We start from the raw sequence: 19,871 nt of genomic DNA, 5'->3' as shown, positions 1-19,871 counted from the left end.
TGCGCGTCCCAGGCAGGTTATTACAGGCTGCGGGGTCAGTGCGATGCTCTGCGCGTCCCAGGCAGGTTATTACAGGCTGCGGGGTCAGTGCGATGCTCTGCGCGTCCCAGGCAGGTTATTACATGCTGCGGGGTCAGTGCGGTGCTCTGCGTGTCCCAGGCAGGTTATTACATGCTGCGGGGTCAGTGCGATGCTCTGCATGTCCCAAGCAGGTTATTACAGGCTGCGGGGTCAGTGCGGTGCTCTGCGCTCCCAGGCAGGTTATTACATGCTGCGGGGTCAGTGCGATGCTCTGCGCGTCCCAGGCAGGTTATTACATGCTGCGGGGTCAGTGCGATGCTCTGCGCGTCCCAGGCAGGTTATTACATGCTGCGGGGTCAGTGCGATGCTCTGCGTGTCCCAGGCAGGTTATTACATGCTGCGGGGTCAGTGCGATGCTCTGCGCGTCCCGGGCAGGTTATTACATGCTGCGGGGTCAGTGCGATGCTCTGCGTGTCCCAGGCAGGTTATTACAGGCTGCGGGGTCAGTGCGGTGCTCTGCGCGTCCCAGGCAGGTTATTACATGCTGCGGGGTCAGTGCGATGCTCTGCGTGTCCCAGGCAGGTTATTACATGCTGCGGGGTCAGTGCGATGCTCTGCGCGTCCCAGGCAGGTTATTACAGGCTGCGGGGTCAGTGCGATGCTCTGCGCGTCCCAGGCAGGTTATTACATGCTGCGGGGTCAGTGCGATGCTCTGCGCGTCCCAGGCAGGTTATTACAGGCTGCGGGGTCAGTGCGATGCTCTGCGCGTCCCAGGCAGGTTATTACAGGCTGCGGGGTCAGTGCGATGCTCTGCGTGTCCCAGGCAGGTTATTACATGCTGCGGGGTCAGTGCGATACTCTGCGCGTCCCAGGCAGGTTATTACATGCTGCGGGGTTAGTGCGATGCTCTGCGCGTCCCAGGCAGGTTATTACATGCTGCGGGGTTAGTGCGATGCTCTGCGTGTCCCAGGCAGGTTATTACATGCTGCGGGGTCAGTGCGGTGCTCTGCGCGTCCCAGGCAGGTTATTACATGCTGCGGGGTCAGTGCGGTGCTCTGCGCGTCCCAGGCAGGTTATTACAGGCTGCGGGGTCAGTGCGATGCTCTGCGCGTCCCAGGCAGGTTATTACATGCTGCGGGGTCAGAGCGATGCTCTGCGTGTCCCAGGCAGGTTATTACATGCTGCGGGTCAGTGCGATGCTCTGCGTGTCCCAGGCAGGTTATTACATGCTGCGGGGTCAGTGCGATGCTCTGCGCGTCCCAGGCAGGTTATTACATGCTACGGGGTCAGTGCGATGCTCTGCGCGTCCCAGGCAGGTTATTACAGGCTGCGGGGTCAGTGCGATGCTCTGCGCGTCCCAGGCAGGTTATTACATGCTGCGGGGTCAGTGCGATGCTCTGCGCGTCCCAGGCAGGTTATTACATGCTGCGGGGTCAGTGCGATGCTCTGCGCGTCCCAGGCAGGTTATTACAGGCTGCGGGGTCAGTGCGATGCTCTGCGCGTCCCAGGCAGGTTATTACATGCTGCGGGGTCAGTGCGATGCTCTGCGTGTCCCAGGCAGGTTATTACATGCTGCGGGGTCAGTGCGATGCTCTGCGCGTCCCAGGCAGGTTATTACAGGCTGCGGGGTCAGTGCGATGCTCTGCGCGTCCCAGGCAGGTTATTACATGCTGCGGGGTCAGTGCGATGCTCTGCGCGTCCCAGGCAGGTTATTACATGCTGCGGGGTCAGTGCGGTGCTCTGCGCGTCCCAGGCGGGTTATTACATGCTGCGGGGTCAGTGCGATGCTCTGCGTGTCCCAGGCAGGTTATTACAGGCTGCGGGGTCAGTGCGGTGCTCTGCGCGTCCCAGGCAGGTTATTACAGGCTGCGGGGTCAGTGCGGTGCTCTGCGCTCCCAGGCAGGTTATTACATGCTGCGGGGTCAGTGCGATGCTCTGCGTGTCCCAGGCAGGTTATTACATGCTGCGGGGTTAGTGCGGTGCTCTGCGCGTCCCAGGCAGGTTATTACAGGCTGCGGGGTCAGTGCGATGCTCTGCGCCTCCCAGGCAGGTTATTACATGCTGCGGGGTCAGTGCGGTGCTCTGCGTGTCCCAGGCAGGTTATTACATGCTGCGGGGTCAGTGCGGTGCTCTGCGCGTCCCAGGCAGGTTATTACAGGCTGCGGGGTTAGTGCGGTGCTCTGCGTGTCCCAGGCAGGTTATTACATGCTGCGGGGTCAGTGCGGTGCTCTGCGTGTCCCAGGCAGGTTATTACAGGCTGCGGGGTCAGTGCGATGCTCTGCGCGTCCCAGGCAGGTTATTACAGGCTGCGGGGTCAGTGCGATGCTCTGCGTGTCCCAGGCAGGTTATTACATGCTGCGGGGTCAGTGCGATACTCTGCGCGTCCCAGGCAGGTTATTACATGCTGCGGGGTCAGTGCGATGCTCTGCGCGTCCCAGGCAGGTTATTACATGCTGCGGGGTCAGTGCGGTGCTCTGCGCGTCCCAGGCAGGTTATTACAGGCTGCGGGGTTAGTGCGGTGCTCTGCGTGTCCCAGGCAGGTTATTACATGCTGCGGGGTCAGTGCGGTGCTCTGCGTGTCCCAGGCAGGTTATTACAGGCTGCGGGGTCAGTGCGATGCTCTGCGCGTCCCAGGCAGGTTATTACATGCTGCGGGGTCAGTGCGATGCTCTGCGTGTCCCAGGCAGGTTATTACATGCTGCGGGGTCAGTGCGATGCTCTGCGCGTCCCAGGCAGGTTATTACAGGCTGCGGGGTCAGTGCGATGCTCTGCGCGTCCCAGGCAGGTTATTACATGCTGCGGGGTCAGTGCGGTGCTCTGCGTGTCCCAGGCAGGTTATTACATGCTGCGGGGTCAGTGCGATGCTCTGCGTGTCCCAGGCAGGTTATTACATGCTGCGGGGTCAGTGCGATGCTCTGCGCGTCCCAGGCAGGTTATTACAGGCTGCGGGGTCAGTGCGATGCTCTGCGCGTCCCAGGCAGGTTATTACATGCTGCGGGGTCAGTGCGATGCTCTGCGCGTCCCAGGCAGGTTATTACAGGCTGCGGGGTCAGTGCGGTGCTCTGCGCGTCCCAGGCAGGTTATTACAGGCTGCGGGGTCAGTGCGATGCTCTGCGTGTCCCAGGCAGGTTATTACAGGCTGCGGGGTCAGTGCGGTGCTCTGCGCGTCCCAGGCAGGTTATTACAGGCTGCGGGGTCAGTGCGATGCTCTGCGCGTCCCAGGCAGGTTATTACATGCTGCGGGGTCAGTGCGATGCTCTGCGTGTCCCAGGCAGGTTATTACATGCTGCGGGTCAGTGCGATGCTCTGCGTGTCCCAGGCAGGTTATTACAGGCTGCGGGGTCAGTGCGATGCTCTGCGCGTCCCAGGCAGGTTATTACAGGCTGCGGGGTCAGTGCGATGCTCTGCGCGTCCCAGGCAGGTTATTACATGCTGCGGGGTCAGTGCGATGCTCTGCGCGTCCCAGGCAGGTTATTACAGGCTGCGGGGTCAGTGCGATGCTCTGCGCGTCCCAGGCAGGTTATTACAGGCTGCGGGGTCAGTGCGATGCTCTGCGTGTCCCAGGCAGGTTATTACATGCTGCGGGGTCAGTGCGATACTCTGCGCGTCCCAGGCAGGTTATTACATGCTGCGGGGTCAGTGCGATGCTCTGCGCGTCCCAGGCAGGTTATTACATGCTGCGGGGTCAGTGCGATGCTCTGCGTGTCCCAGGCAGGTTATTACATGCTGCGGGGTCAGTGCGGTGCTCTGCGTGTCCCAGGCAGGTTATTACATGCTGCGGGGTCAGTGCGATGCTCTGCGCGTCCCAGGCAGGTTATTACATGCTGCGGGGTCAGTGCGGTGCTCTGCGTGTCCCAGGCAGGTTATTACATGCTGCGGGGTCAGTGCGATGCTCTGCGCGTCCCAGGCAGGTTATTACAGGCTGCGGGGTCAGTGCGGTGCTCTGCACGTCCCAGGCAGGTTATTACAGGCTGCGGGGTCAGTGCGATGCTCTGCGCGTCCCAGGCAGGTTATTACATGCTGCGGGGTCAGTGCGATGCTCTGCGTGTCCCAGGCAGGTTATTACATGCTGCGGGTCAGTGCGATGCTCTGCGTGTCCCAGGCAGGTTATTACAGGCTGCGGGGTCAGTGCGATGCTCTGCGCGTCCCAGGCAGGTTATTACATGCTACGGGGTCAGTGCGATGCTCTGCGCGTCCCAGGCAGGTTATTACAGGCTGCGGGGTCAGTGCGATGCTCTGCGCGTCCCAGGCAGGTTATTACATGCTGCGGGGTCAGTGCGATGCTCTGCGCGTCCCAGGCAGGTTATTACATGCTGCGGGGTCAGTGCGATGCTCTGCGCGTCCCAGGCAGGTTATTACAGGCTGCGGGGTCAGTGCGATGCTCTGCGCGTCCCAGGCAGGTTATTACATGCTGCGGGGTCAGTGCGATGCTCTGCGCGTCCCAGGCGGGTTATTACATGCTGCGGGGTCAGTGCGGTGCTCTGCGCGTCCCAGGCGGGTTATTACATGCTGCGGGGTCAGTGCGATGCTCTGCGCGTCCCAGGCAGGTTATTACATGCTGCGGGGTCAGTGCGATGCTCTGCGCGTCCCAGGCAGGTTATTACATGCTGCGGGGTCAGTGCGGTGCTCTGCGCGTCCCGGGCAGGTTATTACATGCTGCGGGGTCAGTGCGATGCTCTGCGCGTCCCGGGCAGGTTATTACAGGCTGCGGGGTCAGTGCGATGCTCTGCGCGTCCCAGGCAGGTTATTACAGGCTGCGGGGGTCAGTGCGATGCTCTGCGTGTCCCAGGCAGGTTATTACATGCTGCGGGGTTAGTGCAGTGCTCTGCGCGTCCCAGGCAGGTTATTACAGGCTGCGGGGTCAGTGCGATGCTCTGCGCGTCCCAGGCAGGTTATTACATGCTGCGGGGTCAGTGCGGTGCTCTGCGTGTCCCAGGCAGGTTATTACATGCTGCGGGGTCAGTGCGATGCTCTGCATGTCCCAAGCAGGTTATTACAGGCTGCGGGGTCAGTGCGGTGCTCTGCGCTCCCAGGCAGGTTATTACATGCTGCGGGGTCAGTGCGATGCTCTGCGCGTCCCAGGCAGGTTATTACATGCTGCGGGGTCAGTGCGATGCTCTGCGTGTCCCAGGCAGGTTATTACATGCTGCGGGGTCAGTGCGGTGCTCTGCGTGTCCCAGGCAGGTTATTACATGCTGCGGGGTCAGTGCGATGCTCTGCGCGTCCCAGGCGGGTTATTACATGCTGCGGGGTCAGTGCGGTGCTCTGCGCGTCCCAGGCGGGTTATTACATGCTGCGGGGTCAGTGCGATGCTCTGCGCGTCCCAGGCAGGTTATTACATGCTGCGGGGTCAGTGCGATGCTCTGCGCGTCCCAGGCAGGTTATTACATGCTGCGGGGTCAGTGCGGTGCTCTGCGCGTCCCGGGCAGGTTATTACATGCTGCGGGGTCAGTGCGATGCTCTGCGCGTCCCGGGCAGGTTATTACAGGCTGCGGGGTCAGTGCGATGCTCTGCGCGTCCCAGGCAGGTTATTACAGGCTGCGGGGGTCAGTGCGATGCTCTGCGTGTCCCAGGCAGGTTATTACATGCTGCGGGGTTAGTGCAGTGCTCTGCGCGTCCCAGGCAGGTTATTACAGGCTGCGGGGTCAGTGCGATGCTCTGCGCGTCCCAGGCAGGTTATTACATGCTGCGGGGTCAGTGCGGTGCTCTGCGTGTCCCAGGCAGGTTATTACATGCTGCGGGGTCAGTGCGATGCTCTGCATGTCCCAAGCAGGTTATTACAGGCTGCGGGGTCAGTGCGGTGCTCTGCGCTCCCAGGCAGGTTATTACATGCTGCGGGGTCAGTGCGATGCTCTGCGCGTCCCAGGCAGGTTATTACATGCTGCGGGGTCAGTGCGATGCTCTGCGCGTCCCAGGCAGGTTATTACATGCTGCGGGGTCAGTGCGATGCTCTGCGTGTCCCAGGCAGGTTATTACATGCTGCGGGGTCAGTGCGATGCTCTGCGCGTCCCGGGCAGGTTATTACATGCTGCGGGGTCAGTGCGATGCTCTGCGTGTCCCAGGCAGGTTATTACAGGCTGCGGGGTCAGTGCGGTGCTCTGCGCGTCCCAGGCAGGTTATTACATGCTGCGGGGTCAGTGCGATGCTCTGCGTGTCCCAGGCAGGTTATTACATGCTGCGGGGTCAGTGCGATGCTCTGCGCGTCCCAGGCAGGTTATTACAGGCTGCGGGGTCAGTGCGATGCTCTGCGCGTCCCAGGCAGGTTATTACATGCTGCGGGGTCAGTGCGATGCTCTGCGCGTCCCAGGCAGGTTATTACAGGCTGCGGGGTCAGTGCGATGCTCTGCGCGTCCCAGGCAGGTTATTACAGGCTGCGGGGTCAGTGCGATGCTCTGCGTGTCCCAGGCAGGTTATTACATGCTGCGGGGTCAGTGCGATACTCTGCGCGTCCCAGGCAGGTTATTACATGCTGCGGGGTTAGTGCGATGCTCTGCGCGTCCCAGGCAGGTTATTACATGCTGCGGGGTTAGTGCGATGCTCTGCGTGTCCCAGGCAGGTTATTACATGCTGCGGGGTCAGTGCGGTGCTCTGCGCGTCCCAGGCAGGTTATTACATGCTGCGGGGTCAGTGCGATACTCTGCGCGTCCCAGGCAGGTTATTACATGCTGCGGGGTTAGTGCGATGCTCTGCGCGTCCCAGGCAGGTTATTACATGCTGCGGGGTTAGTGCGATGCTCTGCGTGTCCCAGGCAGGTTATTACATGCTGCGGGGTCAGTGCGATGCTCTGCGCGTCCCAGGCAGGTTATTACATGCTGCGGGGTCAGTGCGGTGCTCTGCGCGTCCCAGGCAGGTTATTACATGCTGCGGGGTCAGTGCGATGCTCTGCGCGTCCCAGGCAGGTTATTACATGCTGCGGGGTCAGTGCGATGCTCTGCGCGTCCCAGGCAGGTTATTACATGCTGCGGGGTCAGTGCGATGCTCTGCGCGTCCCAGGCAGGTTATTACATGCTGCGGGGTCAGTGCGGTGCTCTGCGCGTCCCAGGCAGGTTATTACATGCTGCGGGGTCAGTGCGGTGCTCTGCGCGTCCCAGGCAGGTTATTACAGGCTGCGGGGTCAGTGCGATGCTCTGCGCGTCCCAGGCAGGTTATTACATGCTGCGGGGTCAGAGCGATGCTCTGCGTGTCCCAGGCAGGTTATTACATGCTGCGGGTCAGTGCGATGCTCTGCGTGTCCCAGGCAGGTTATTACATGCTGCGGGGTCAGTGCGATGCTCTGCGCGTCCCAGGCAGGTTATTACATGCTACGGGGTCAGTGCGATGCTCTGCGCGTCCCAGGCAGGTTATTACAGGCTGCGGGGTCAGTGCGATGCTCTGCGCGTCCCAGGCAGGTTATTACATGCTGCGGGGTCAGTGCGATGCTCTGCGCGTCCCAGGCAGGTTATTACATGCTGCGGGGTCAGTGCGATGCTCTGCGCGTCCCAGGCAGGTTATTACAGGCTGCGGGGTCAGTGCGATGCTCTGCGCGTCCCAGGCAGGTTATTACATGCTGCGGGGTCAGTGCGATGCTCTGCGTGTCCCAGGCAGGTTATTACATGCTGCGGGGTCAGTGCGATGCTCTGCGCGTCCCAGGCAGGTTATTACAGGCTGCGGGGTCAGTGCGATGCTCTGCGCGTCCCAGGCAGGTTATTACATGCTGCGGGGTCAGTGCGATGCTCTGCGCGTCCCAGGCAGGTTATTACATGCTGCGGGGTCAGTGCGGTGCTCTGCGCGTCCCAGGCGGGTTATTACATGCTGCGGGGTCAGTGCGATGCTCTGCGTGTCCCAGGCAGGTTATTACAGGCTGCGGGGTCAGTGCGGTGCTCTGCGCGTCCCAGGCAGGTTATTACAGGCTGCGGGGTCAGTGCGGTGCTCTGCGCTCCCAGGCAGGTTATTACATGCTGCGGGGTCAGTGCGATGCTCTGCGTGTCCCAGGCAGGTTATTACATGCTGCGGGGTTAGTGCGGTGCTCTGCGCGTCCCAGGCAGGTTATTACAGGCTGCGGGGTCAGTGCGATGCTCTGCGCCTCCCAGGCAGGTTATTACATGCTGCGGGGTCAGTGCGGTGCTCTGCGTGTCCCAGGCAGGTTATTACATGCTGCGGGGTCAGTGCGGTGCTCTGCGCGTCCCAGGCAGGTTATTACAGGCTGCGGGGTTAGTGCGGTGCTCTGCGTGTCCCAGGCAGGTTATTACATGCTGCGGGGTCAGTGCGGTGCTCTGCGTGTCCCAGGCAGGTTATTACAGGCTGCGGGGTCAGTGCGATGCTCTGCGCGTCCCAGGCAGGTTATTACAGGCTGCGGGGTCAGTGCGATGCTCTGCGTGTCCCAGGCAGGTTATTACATGCTGCGGGGTCAGTGCGATACTCTGCGCGTCCCAGGCAGGTTATTACATGCTGCGGGGTCAGTGCGATGCTCTGCGCGTCCCAGGCAGGTTATTACATGCTGCGGGGTCAGTGCGGTGCTCTGCGCGTCCCAGGCAGGTTATTACAGGCTGCGGGGTTAGTGCGGTGCTCTGCGTGTCCCAGGCAGGTTATTACATGCTGCGGGGTCAGTGCGGTGCTCTGCGTGTCCCAGGCAGGTTATTACAGGCTGCGGGGTCAGTGCGATGCTCTGCGCGTCCCAGGCAGGTTATTACATGCTGCGGGGTCAGTGCGATGCTCTGCGTGTCCCAGGCAGGTTATTACATGCTGCGGGGTCAGTGCGATGCTCTGCGCGTCCCAGGCAGGTTATTACAGGCTGCGGGGTCAGTGCGATGCTCTGCGCGTCCCAGGCAGGTTATTACATGCTGCGGGGTCAGTGCGGTGCTCTGCGTGTCCCAGGCAGGTTATTACATGCTGCGGGGTCAGTGCGATGCTCTGCGTGTCCCAGGCAGGTTATTACATGCTGCGGGGTCAGTGCGATGCTCTGCGCGTCCCAGGCAGGTTATTACAGGCTGCGGGGTCAGTGCGATGCTCTGCGCGTCCCAGGCAGGTTATTACATGCTGCGGGGTCAGTGCGATGCTCTGCGCGTCCCAGGCAGGTTATTACAGGCTGCGGGGTCAGTGCGGTGCTCTGCGCGTCCCAGGCAGGTTATTACAGGCTGCGGGGTCAGTGCGATGCTCTGCGTGTCCCAGGCAGGTTATTACAGGCTGCGGGGTCAGTGCGGTGCTCTGCGCGTCCCAGGCAGGTTATTACAGGCTGCGGGGTCAGTGCGATGCTCTGCGCGTCCCAGGCAGGTTATTACATGCTGCGGGGTCAGTGCGATGCTCTGCGTGTCCCAGGCAGGTTATTACATGCTGCGGGTCAGTGCGATGCTCTGCGTGTCCCAGGCAGGTTATTACAGGCTGCGGGGTCAGTGCGATGCTCTGCGCGTCCCAGGCAGGTTATTACAGGCTGCGGGGTCAGTGCGATGCTCTGCGCGTCCCAGGCAGGTTATTACATGCTGCGGGGTCAGTGCGATGCTCTGCGCGTCCCAGGCAGGTTATTACAGGCTGCGGGGTCAGTGCGATGCTCTGCGCGTCCCAGGCAGGTTATTACAGGCTGCGGGGTCAGTGCGATGCTCTGCGTGTCCCAGGCAGGTTATTACATGCTGCGGGGTCAGTGCGATACTCTGCGCGTCCCAGGCAGGTTATTACATGCTGCGGGGTCAGTGCGATGCTCTGCGCGTCCCAGGCAGGTTATTACATGCTGCGGGGTCAGTGCGATGCTCTGCGTGTCCCAGGCAGGTTATTACATGCTGCGGGGTCAGTGCGATGCTCTGCGTGTCCCAGGCAGGTTATTACAGGCTGCGGGGTCAGTGCGGTGCTCTGCGCGTCCCAGGCAGGTTATTACAGGCTGCGGGGTCAGTGCGATGCTCTGCGCGTCCCAGGCAGGTTATTACATGCTGCGGGGTCAGTGCGATGCTCTGCGTGTCCCAGGCAGGTTATTACATGCTGCGGGTCAGTGCGATGCTCTGCGTGTCCCAGGCAGGTTATTACAGGCTGCGGGGTCAGTGCGATGCTCTGCGCGTCCCAGGCAGGTTATTACAGGCGCGGGGTCAGTGCGATGCTCTGCGCGTCCCAGGCAGGTTATTACATGCTGCGGGGTCAGTGCGATGCTCTGCGCGTCCCAGGCAGGTTATTACAGGCTGCGGGGTCAGTGCGATGCTCTGCGCGTCCCAGGCAGGTTATTACAGGCTGCGGGGTCAGTGCGATGCTCTGCGTGTCCCAGGCAGGTTATTACATGCTGCGGGGTCAGTGCGATACTCTGCGCGTCCCAGGCAGGTTATTACATGCTGCGGGGTCAGTGCGATGCTCTGCGCGTCCCAGGCAGGTTATTACATGCTGCGGGGTCAGTGCGATGCTCTGCGTGTCCCAGGCAGGTTATTACATGCTGCGGGGTCAGTGCGGTGCTCTGCGTGTCCCAGGCAGGTTATTACATGCTGCGGGGTCAGTGCGATGCTCTGCGCGTCCCAGGCAGGTTATTACATGCTGCGGGGTCAGTGCGGTGCTCTGCGTGTCCCAGGCAGGTTATTACATGCTGCGGGGTCAGTGCGATGCTCTGCGCGTCCCAGGCAGGTTATTACAGGCTGCGGGGTCAGTGCGGTGCTCTGCACGTCCCAGGCAGGTTATTACAGGCTGCGGGGTCAGTGCGATGCTCTGCGCGTCCCAGGCAGGTTATTACATGCTGCGGGGTCAGTGCGATGCTCTGCGTGTCCCAGGCAGGTTATTACATGCTGCGGGTCAGTGCGATGCTCTGCGTGTCCCAGGCAGGTTATTACAGGCTGCGGGGTCAGTGCGATGCTCTGCGCGTCCCAGGCAGGTTATTACATGCTACGGGGTCAGTGCGATGCTCTGCGCGTCCCAGGCAGGTTATTACAGGCTGCGGGGTCAGTGCGATGCTCTGCGCGTCCCAGGCAGGTTATTACATGCTGCGGGGTCAGTGCGATGCTCTGCGCGTCCCAGGCAGGTTATTACATGCTGCGGGGTCAGTGCGATGCTCTGCGCGTCCCAGGCAGGTTATTACAGGCTGCGGGGTCAGTGCGATGCTCTGCGCGTCCCAGGCAGGTTATTACATGCTGCGGGGTCAGTGCGATGCTCTGCGCGTCCCAGGCGGGTTATTACATGCTGCGGGGTCAGTGCGGTGCTCTGCGCGTCCCAGGCGGGTTATTACATGCTGCGGGGTCAGTGCGATGCTCTGCGCGTCCCAGGCAGGTTATTACATGCTGCGGGGTCAGTGCGATGCTCTGCGCGTCCCAGGCAGGTTATTACATGCTGCGGGGTCAGTGCGGTGCTCTGCGCGTCCCGGGCAGGTTATTACATGCTGCGGGGTCAGTGCGATGCTCTGCGCGTCCCGGGCAGGTTATTACAGGCTGCGGGGTCAGTGCGATGCTCTGCGCGTCCCAGGCAGGTTATTACAGGCTGCGGGGGTCAGTGCGATGCTCTGCGTGTCCCAGGCAGGTTATTACATGCTGCGGGGTTAGTGCAGTGCTCTGCGCGTCCCAGGCAGGTTATTACAGGCTGCGGGGTCAGTGCGATGCTCTGCGCGTCCCAGGCAGGTTATTACATGCTGCGGGGTCAGTGCGGTGCTCTGCGTGTCCCAGGCAGGTTATTACATGCTGCGGGGTCAGTGCGATGCTCTGCATGTCCCAAGCAGGTTATTACAGGCTGCGGGGTCAGTGCGGTGCTCTGCGCTCCCAGGCAGGTTATTACATGCTGCGGGGTCAGTGCGATGCTCTGCGCGTCCCAGGCAGGTTATTACATGCTGCGGGGTCAGTGCGATGCTCTGCGCGTCCCAGGCAGGTTATTACATGCTGCGGGGTCAGTGCGATGCTCTGCGTGTCCCAGGCAGGTTATTACATGCTGCGGGGTCAGTGCGATGCTCTGCGCGTCCCGGGCAGGTTATTACATGCTGCGGGGTCAGTGCGATGCTCTGCGTGTCCCAGGCAGGTTATTACATGCTGCGGGGTCAGTGCGGTGCTCTGCGCGTCCCAGGCAGGTTATTACAGGCTGCGGGGTCAGTGCGGTGCTCTGCGCGTCCCAGGCAGGTTATTACATGCTGCGGGGTCAGTGCGATGCTCTGCGTGTCCCAGGCAGGTTATTACATGCTGCGGGGTCAGTGCGATGCTCTGCGCGTCCCAGGCAGGTTATTACAGGCTGCGGGGTCAGTGCGATGCTCTGCGCGTCCCAGGCAGGTTATTACATGCTGCGGGGTCAGTGCGATGCTCTGCGCGTCCCAGGCAGGTTATTACAGGCTGCGGGGTCAGTGCGATGCTCTGCGCGTCCCAGGCAGGTTATTACAGGCTGCGGGGTCAGTGCGATGCTCTGCGTGTCCCAGGCAGGTTATTACATGCTGCGGGGTCAGTGCGATACTCTGCGCGTCCCAGGCAGGTTATTACATGCTGCGGGGTTAGTGCGATGCTCTGCGCGTCCCAGGCAGGTTATTACATGCTGCGGGGTTAGTGCGATGCTCTGCGTGTCCCAGGCAGGTTATTACATGCTGCGGGGTCAGTGCGATGCTCTGCGCGTCCCAGGCAGGTTATTACATGCTGCGGGGTCAGTGCGGTGCTCTGCGTGTCCCAGGCAGGTTATTACAGGCTGCGGGGTCAGTGCGGTGCTCTGCGCGTCCCAGGCAGGTTATTACATGCTGCGGGGTCAGTGCGGTGCTCTGCGTGTCCCAGGCAGGTTATTACATGCTGCGGGGTCAGTGCGATGCTCTGCGCGTCCCGGGCAGGTTATTACAGGCTGCGGGGTCAGTGCGGTGCTCTGCGCGTCCCAGGCAGGTTATTACAGGCTGCGGGGTCAGTGCGATGCTCTGCGCGTCCCAGGCAGGTTATTACAGGCTGCGGGGTCAGTGCGGTGCTCTGCGCGTCCCAGGCAGGTTATTACATGCTGCGGGGTCAGTGCGATACTCTGCGCGTCCCAGGCAGGTTATTACATGCTGCGGGGTTAGTGCGATGCTCTGCGCGTCCCAGGCAGGTTATTACATGCTGCGGGGTTAGTGCGATGCTCTGCGTGTCCCAGGCAGGTTATTACATGCTGCGGGGTCAGTGCGATGCTCTGCACGTCCCAGGCAGGTTATTACATGCTGCGGGGTCAGTGCGGTGCTCTGCGCGTCCCAGGCAGGTTATTACATGCTGCGGGGTCAGTGCGATGCTCTGCGCGTCCCAGGCAGGTTATTACATGCTGCGGGGTCAGTGCGATGCTCTGCGCGTCCCAGGCAGGTTATTACATGCTGCGGGGTCAGTGCGATGCTCTGCGCGTCCCAGGCAGGTTATTACATGCTGCGGGGTCAGTGCGGTGCTCTGCGCGTCCCAGGCAGGTTATTACAGGCTGCGGGGTCAGTGCGATGCTCTGCGCGTCCCAGGCAGGTTATTACATGCTGCGGGGTCAGTGCGATGCTCTGCGTGTCCCAGGCAGGTTATTACATGCTGCGGGGTCAGTGCGATGCTCTGCGCGTCCCGGGCAGGTTATTACATGCTGCGGGGTCAGTGCGATGCTCTGCGCGTCCCAGGCAGGTTATTACATGCTGCGGGGTCAGTGCGATGCTCTGCGCCTCCCAGGCAGGTTATTACAGGCTGCGGGGTCAGTGCGGTGCTCTGCGCGTCCCAGGCAGGTTATTACAGGCTGCGGGGTCAGTGCGATGCTCTGCGCGTCCCAGGCAGGTTATTACATGCTGCGGGGTCAGAGCGATGCTCTGCGTGTCCCAGGCAGGTTATTACATGCTGCGGGTCAGTGCGATGCTCTGCGTGTCCCAGGCAGGTTATTACATGCTGCGGGGTCAGTGCGATGCTCTGCGCGTCCCAGGCAGGTTATTACATGCTACGGGGTCAGTGCGATGCTCTGCGCGTCCCAGGCAGGTTATTACAGGCTGCGGGGTCAGTGCGATGCTCTGCGCGTCCCAGGCAGGTTATTACATGCTGCGGGGTCAGTGCGATGCTCTGCGCGTCCCAGGCAGGTTATTACATGCTGCGGGGTCAGTGCGATGCTCTGCGCGTCCCAGGCAGGTTATTACAGGCTGCGGGGTCAGTGCGATGCTCTGCGCGTCCCAGGCAGGTTATTACATGCTGCGGGGTCAGTGCGATGCTCTGCGTGTCCCAGGCAGGTTATTACATGCTGCGGGGTCAGTGCGATGCTCTGCGCGTCCCAGGCAGGTTATTACAGGCTGCGGGGTCAGTGCGATGCTCTGCGCGTCCCAGGCAGGTTATTACATGCTGCGGGGTCAGTGCGATGCTCTGCGCCTCCCAGGCAGGTTATTACATGCTGCGGGGTCAGTGCGGTGCTCTGCGTGTCCCAGGCAGGTTATTACAGGCTGCGGGGTCAGTGCGATGCTCTGCGCGTCCCAGGCAGGTTATTACAGGCTGCGGGGTCAGTGCGATGCTCTGCGCCTCCCAGGCAGGTTATTACAGGCTGCGGGGTCAGTGCGATGCTCTGCGTGTCCCAGGCAGGTTATTACAGGCTGCGGGGTCAGTGCGATGCTCTGCGCTCCCAGTCAGGTTATTACATGCTGCGGGGTCAGTGCGATGCTCTGCGCGTCCCAGGCAGGTTATTACATGCTGCGGGGTCAGTGCGATGCTCTGCGTGTCCCAGGCAGGTTATTACAGGCTGCGGGGTCAGTGCGGTGCTCTGCGTGTCCCAGGCAGGTTATTACAGGCTGCGGGGTCAGTGCGGTGCTCTGCGCGTCCCAGGCAGGTTATTACATGCTGCGGGGTCAGTGCGATGCTCTGCGTGTCCCAGGCAGGTTATTACAGGCTGCGGGGTCAGTGCGGTGCTCTGCGCGTCCCAGGCAGGTTATTACAGGCTGCGGGGTCAGTGCGGTGCTCTGCGCGTCCCAGGCAGGTTATTACATGCTGCGGGGTCAGTGCGATGCTCTGCGTGTCCCAGGCAGGTTATTACATGCTGCGGGGTCAGTGCGATGCTCTGCGCGTCCCAGGCAGGTTATTACAGGCTGCGGGGTCAGTGCGATGCTCTGCGCGTCCCAGGCAGGTTATTACATGCTGCGGGGTCAGTGCGATGCTCTGCGCGTCCCAGGCAGGTTATTACAGGCTGCGGGGTCAGTGCGATGCTCTGCGCGTCCCAGGCAGGTTATTACAGGCTGCGGGGTCAGTGCGATGCTCTGCGTGTCCCAGGCAGGTTATTACATGCTGCGGGGTCAGTGCGATACTCTGCGCGTCCCAGGCAGGTTATTACATGCTGCGGGGTCAGTGCGATGCTCTGCGCGTCCCAGGCAGGTTATTACATGCTGCGGGGTCAGTGCGGTGCTCTGCGCGTCCCAGGCAGGTTATTACAGGCTGCGGGGTCAGTGCGATGCTCTGCGCGTCCCAGGCAGGTTATTACATGCTACGGGGTCAGTGCGATGCTCTGCGCGTCCCAGGCAGGTTATTACAGGCTGCGGGGTCAGTGCGATGCTCTGCGCGTCCCAGGCAGGTTATTACATGCTGCGGGGTCAGTGCGATGCTCTGCGCGTCCCAGGCAGGTTATTACATGCTGCGGGGTCAGTGCGATGCTCTGCGCGTCCCAGGCAGGTTATTACAGGCTGCGGGGTCAGTGCGATGCTCTGCGCGTCCCAGGCAGGTTATTACATGCTGCGGGGTCAGTGCGATGCTCTGCGTGTCCCAGGCAGGTTATTACATGCTGCGGGGTCAGTGCGATGCTCTGCGCGTCCCAGGCAGGTTATTACATGCTGCGGGGTCAGTGCGATGCTCTGCGCGTCCCAGGCAGGTTATTACATGCTGCGGGGTCAGTGCGGTGCTCTGCGCGTCCCAGGCAGGTTATTACAGGCTGCGGGGTCAGTGCGGTGCTCTGCGCGTCCCAGGCAGGTTATTACAGGCTGCGGGGTCAGTGCGATGCTCTGCGCGTCCCAGGCAGGTTATTACATGCTGCGGGGTCAGTGCGGTGCTCTGCGCGTCCCAGGCAGGTTATTACAGGCTGCGGGGTCAGTGCGATGCTCTGCGCGTCCCAGGCAGGTTATTACATGCTGCGGGGTCAGTGCGATGCTCTGCGCGTCCCAGGCAGGTTATTACATGCTGCGGGGTCAGTGCGATGCTCTGCGCGTCCCAGGCAGGTTATTACAGGCTGCGGGGTCAGTGCGATGCTCTGCGCGTCCCAGGCAGGTTATTACATGCTGCGGGGTCAGTGCGATGCTCTGCGCGTCCCAGGCAGGTTATTACATGCTGCGGGGTCAGTGCGATGCTCTGCGCGTCCCAGGCAGGTTATTACAGGCTGCGGGGTCAGTGCGGTGCTCTGCGCGTCCCAGGCAGGTTATTACATGCTGCGGGGTCAGTGCGGTGCTCTGCGCGTCCCAGGCAGGTTATTACATGCTGCGGGTCAGTGCGATGCTCTGCGCGTCCCAGGCAGGTTATTACAGGCTGCGGGGTCAGTGCGGTGCTCTGCGCGTCCCAGGCAGGTTATTACATGCTGCGGGGTCAGTGCGATGCTCTGCGCGTCCCAGGCAGGTTATTACAGGCTGCAGGGTCAGTGCGGTGCTCTGCGCGTCCCAGGCAGGTTATTACAGGCTGCGGGGTCAGTGCGATGCTCTGCGCGTCCCAGGCAGGTTATTACAGGCTGCTGGGTCAGTGCGGTGCTCTGCGTGTCCCAGGCAGGTTATTACAGGCTGCGGGGTCAGTGCGGTGCTCTGCGCGTCCCAGGCAGGTTATTACAGGCTGCGGGGTCAGTGCGGTGCTCTGCGTGTCCCAGGCAGGTTATTACATGCTGCGGGGTCAGTGCGATGCTCTGCGTGTCCCAGGCAGGTTATTACATGCTGCGGGGTCAGTGCGGTGCTCTGCGCGTCCCAGGCAGGTTATTACATGCTGCGGGGTCAGTGCGATGCTCTGCGCGTCCCAGGCAGGTTATTACATGCTGCGGGGTCAGTGCGGTGCTCTGCGCGTCCCAGGCAGGTTATTACATGCTGCGGGGTCAGTGCGATGCTCTGCGCGTCCCAGGCAGGTTATTACAGGCTGCGGGGTCAGTGCGATGCTCTGCGCCTCCCAGGCAGGTTATTACAGGCTGCGGGGTCAGTGCGATGCTCTGCGCGTCCCAGGCAGGTTATTACAGGCTGCGGGGTCAGTGCGGTGCTCTGCGCGTCCCAGGCAGGTTATTACAGGCTGCGGGGTCAGTGCGATGCTCTGCGCGTCCCAGGCAGGTTATTACATGCTGCGGGGTCAGTGCGGTGCTCTGCGTGTCCCAGGCAGGTTATTACAGGCTGCGGGGTCAGTGCGATGCTCTGCGTGTCCCAGGCAGGTTATTACATGCTGCGGGGTCAGTGCGATGCTCTGCGCGTCCCAGGCAGGTTATTACATGCTGCGGGGTCAGTGCGATGCTCTGCGTGTCCCAGGCAGGTTATTACAGGCTGCGGGGTCAGTGCGATGCTCTGCGCGTCCCAGGCAGGTTATTACATGCTGCGGGGTCAGTGCGGTGCTCTGCGTGTCCCAGGCAGGTTATTACATGCTGCGGGGTCAGTGCGATGCTCTGCGCGTCCCAGGCAGGTTATTACAGGCTGCGGGGTCAGTGCGGTGCTCTGCGTGTCCCGGGCAGGTTATTACAGGCTGCGGGGTCAGTGCGATGCTCTGCGCGTCCCAGGCAGGTTATTACATGCTGCGGGGTCAGTGCGGTGCTCTGCGTGTCCCAGGCAGGTTATTACATGCTGCGGGGTCAGTGCGGTGCTCTGCGCGTCCCAGGCAGGTTATTACATGCTGCGGGGTCAGTGCGATGCTCTGCGTGTCCCAGGCAGGTTATTACATGCTGCGGGGTCAGTGCGGTGCTCTGCGCGTCCCAGGCAGGTTATTACAGGCTGCGGGGTCAGTGCGGTGCTCTGCGTGTCCCAGGCAGGTTATTACATGCTGCGGGGTCAGTGCGATGCTCTGCGCGTCCCAGGCAGGTTATTACAGGCTGCGGGGTCAGTGCGGTGCTCTGCGCGTCCCAGGCAGGTTATTACATGCTGCGGGGTCAGTGCGATGCTCTGCGTGTCCCAGGCAGGTTATTACATGCTGCGGGGTCAGTGCGGTGCTCTGCGTGTCCCAGGCAGGTTATTACATGCTGCGGGGTCAGTGCGGTGCTCTGCGCGTCCCAGGCAGGTTATTACATGCTGCGGGGTCAGTGCGGTGCTCTGCGTGTCCCAGGCAGGTTATTACATGCTGCGGGGTCAGTGCGATGCTCTGCGTGTCCCAGGCAGGTTATTACATGCTGCGGGGTCAGTGCGATGCTCTGCGTGTCCCAGGCAGGTTATTACATGCTGCGGGGTCAGTGCGGTGCTCTGCGCGTCCCAGGCAGGTTATTACATGCTGCGGGGTCAGTGCGATGCTCTGCGCGTCCCAGGCAGGTTATTACAGGCTGCGGGGTCAGTGCGGTGCTCTGCGCGTCCCAGGCAGGTTATTACAGGCTGCGGGTCAGTGCGGTGCTCTGCGTGTCCCAGGCAGGTTATTACATGCTGCGGGGTCAGTGCGATGCTCTGCGTGTCCCAGGCAGGTTATTACAGGCTGCGGGGTCAGTGCGATGCTCTGCGCGTCCCAGGCAGGTTATTACAGGCTGCGGGGTCAGTGCGGTGCTCTGCGCGTCCCAGGCAGGTTATTACATGCTGCGGGGTCAGTGCGGTGCTCTGCGCGTCCCAGGCAGGTTATTACATGCTGCGGGGTCAGTGCGATGCTCTGCGCGTCCCAGGCAGGTTATTACAGGCTGCGGGGTCAGTGCGATGCTCTGCGCGTCCCAGGCAGGTTATTACATGCTGCGGGGTCAGTGCGGTGCTCTGCGTGTCCCAGGCAGGTTATTACATGCTGCGGGGTCAGTGCGATGCTCTGCGCGTCCCAGGCAGGTTATTACAGGCTGCGGGTCAGTGCGGTGCTCTGCGCGTCCCAGGCAGGTTATTACATGCTGCGGGGTCAGTGCGATGCTCTGCGTGTCCCAGGCAGGTTATTACAGGCTGCGGGGTCAGTGCGGTGCTCTGCGTGTCCCAGGCAGGTTATTACAGGCTGCGGGGTCAGTGCGATGCTCTGCGCGTCCCAGGCAGGTTATTACAGGCTGCGGGGTCAGTGCGATGCTCTGCGCGTCCTAGGCAGGTTATTACATGCTGCGGGGTCAGTGCGGTGCTCTGCGCGTCCCAGGCAGGTTATTACATGCTGCGGGGTCAGTGCGATGCTCTGCGCGTCCCAGGCAGGTTATTACAGGCTGCGGGGTCAGTGCGATGCTCTGCGTGTCCCAGGCAGGTTATTACAGGCTGCGGGGTCAGTGCTTGGTATCTTCTTACCTGGGAACATGTTGCTTTGGGCTTATCGCCTGTACTTTATGATCCGTCGCTCTCGGGACGCGTGTCTCTCGCCCTCGGGACGCGCTGCTCTCGGGACGCGCTGCTCTCGGGACGCGCCGCTCTCGGGACGCGCCGCTCTCGGGACGCGCCGCTCTTGGGACGCGCATCTCTCGGTCTCGGGACGCGCGCATCTCTCGCTCTCAGGACGCGCGTGTCTCGCTCTCGGGACGCGCGTCTCTCGCTCTCGGGACGCGCGTCTCTCGCTCTCGGGACGCGCGTCTCTCGCTCTCGGGACGCGCGTCTCTCGCTCTCGGGACGCGCGTCTCTCGCTCTCGGGACGCGCGTCTCTCGCTCTCGGGACGCGCAGCTCTTGGGACGCGCATCTCGCTCTCGGAACGCTCATCTCTCGCTCTCGGGACGCGCGCATCTCTCGCTCTCGGGACGCGCGGCTCTCGCGCGCGGCTCTCGCTCTCGGGACGCGCGTCTCTCGCTCTCGGGACGCGCGTCTCTCGCTCACGAGACGCGCGGCTCTCGCTCTCGGGACGCGCGTCTCTCGCTCTCGGGACGCGCAGCTCTTGGGACGCGCATCTCGCTCTCGGAACGCTCATCTCTCGCTCTCGGG

The 19,871-nt window shown here is 62.0% G+C and overlaps 1 protein-coding gene across 1 annotated transcript in view; it reads left to right on the top strand.

Moving 5' to 3' along the window:
* LOC142476222 (protein capicua homolog) overlaps positions 1 to 19,871 on the top strand; it is an 81,008-nt gene that overhangs the window by 46,559 nt on the left and 14,578 nt on the right. The gene's annotated exons all lie outside the window — the stretch shown is intronic.

This window comes from Ascaphus truei, unplaced genomic scaffold (assembly GCF_040206685.1).
Source record: "Ascaphus truei isolate aAscTru1 unplaced genomic scaffold, aAscTru1.hap1 HAP1_SCAFFOLD_1514, whole genome shotgun sequence".
Taxonomy (NCBI): domain Eukaryota; kingdom Metazoa; phylum Chordata; class Amphibia; order Anura; family Ascaphidae; genus Ascaphus; species Ascaphus truei.
This window is presented reverse-complemented; position numbering and strand designations above follow the sequence as displayed.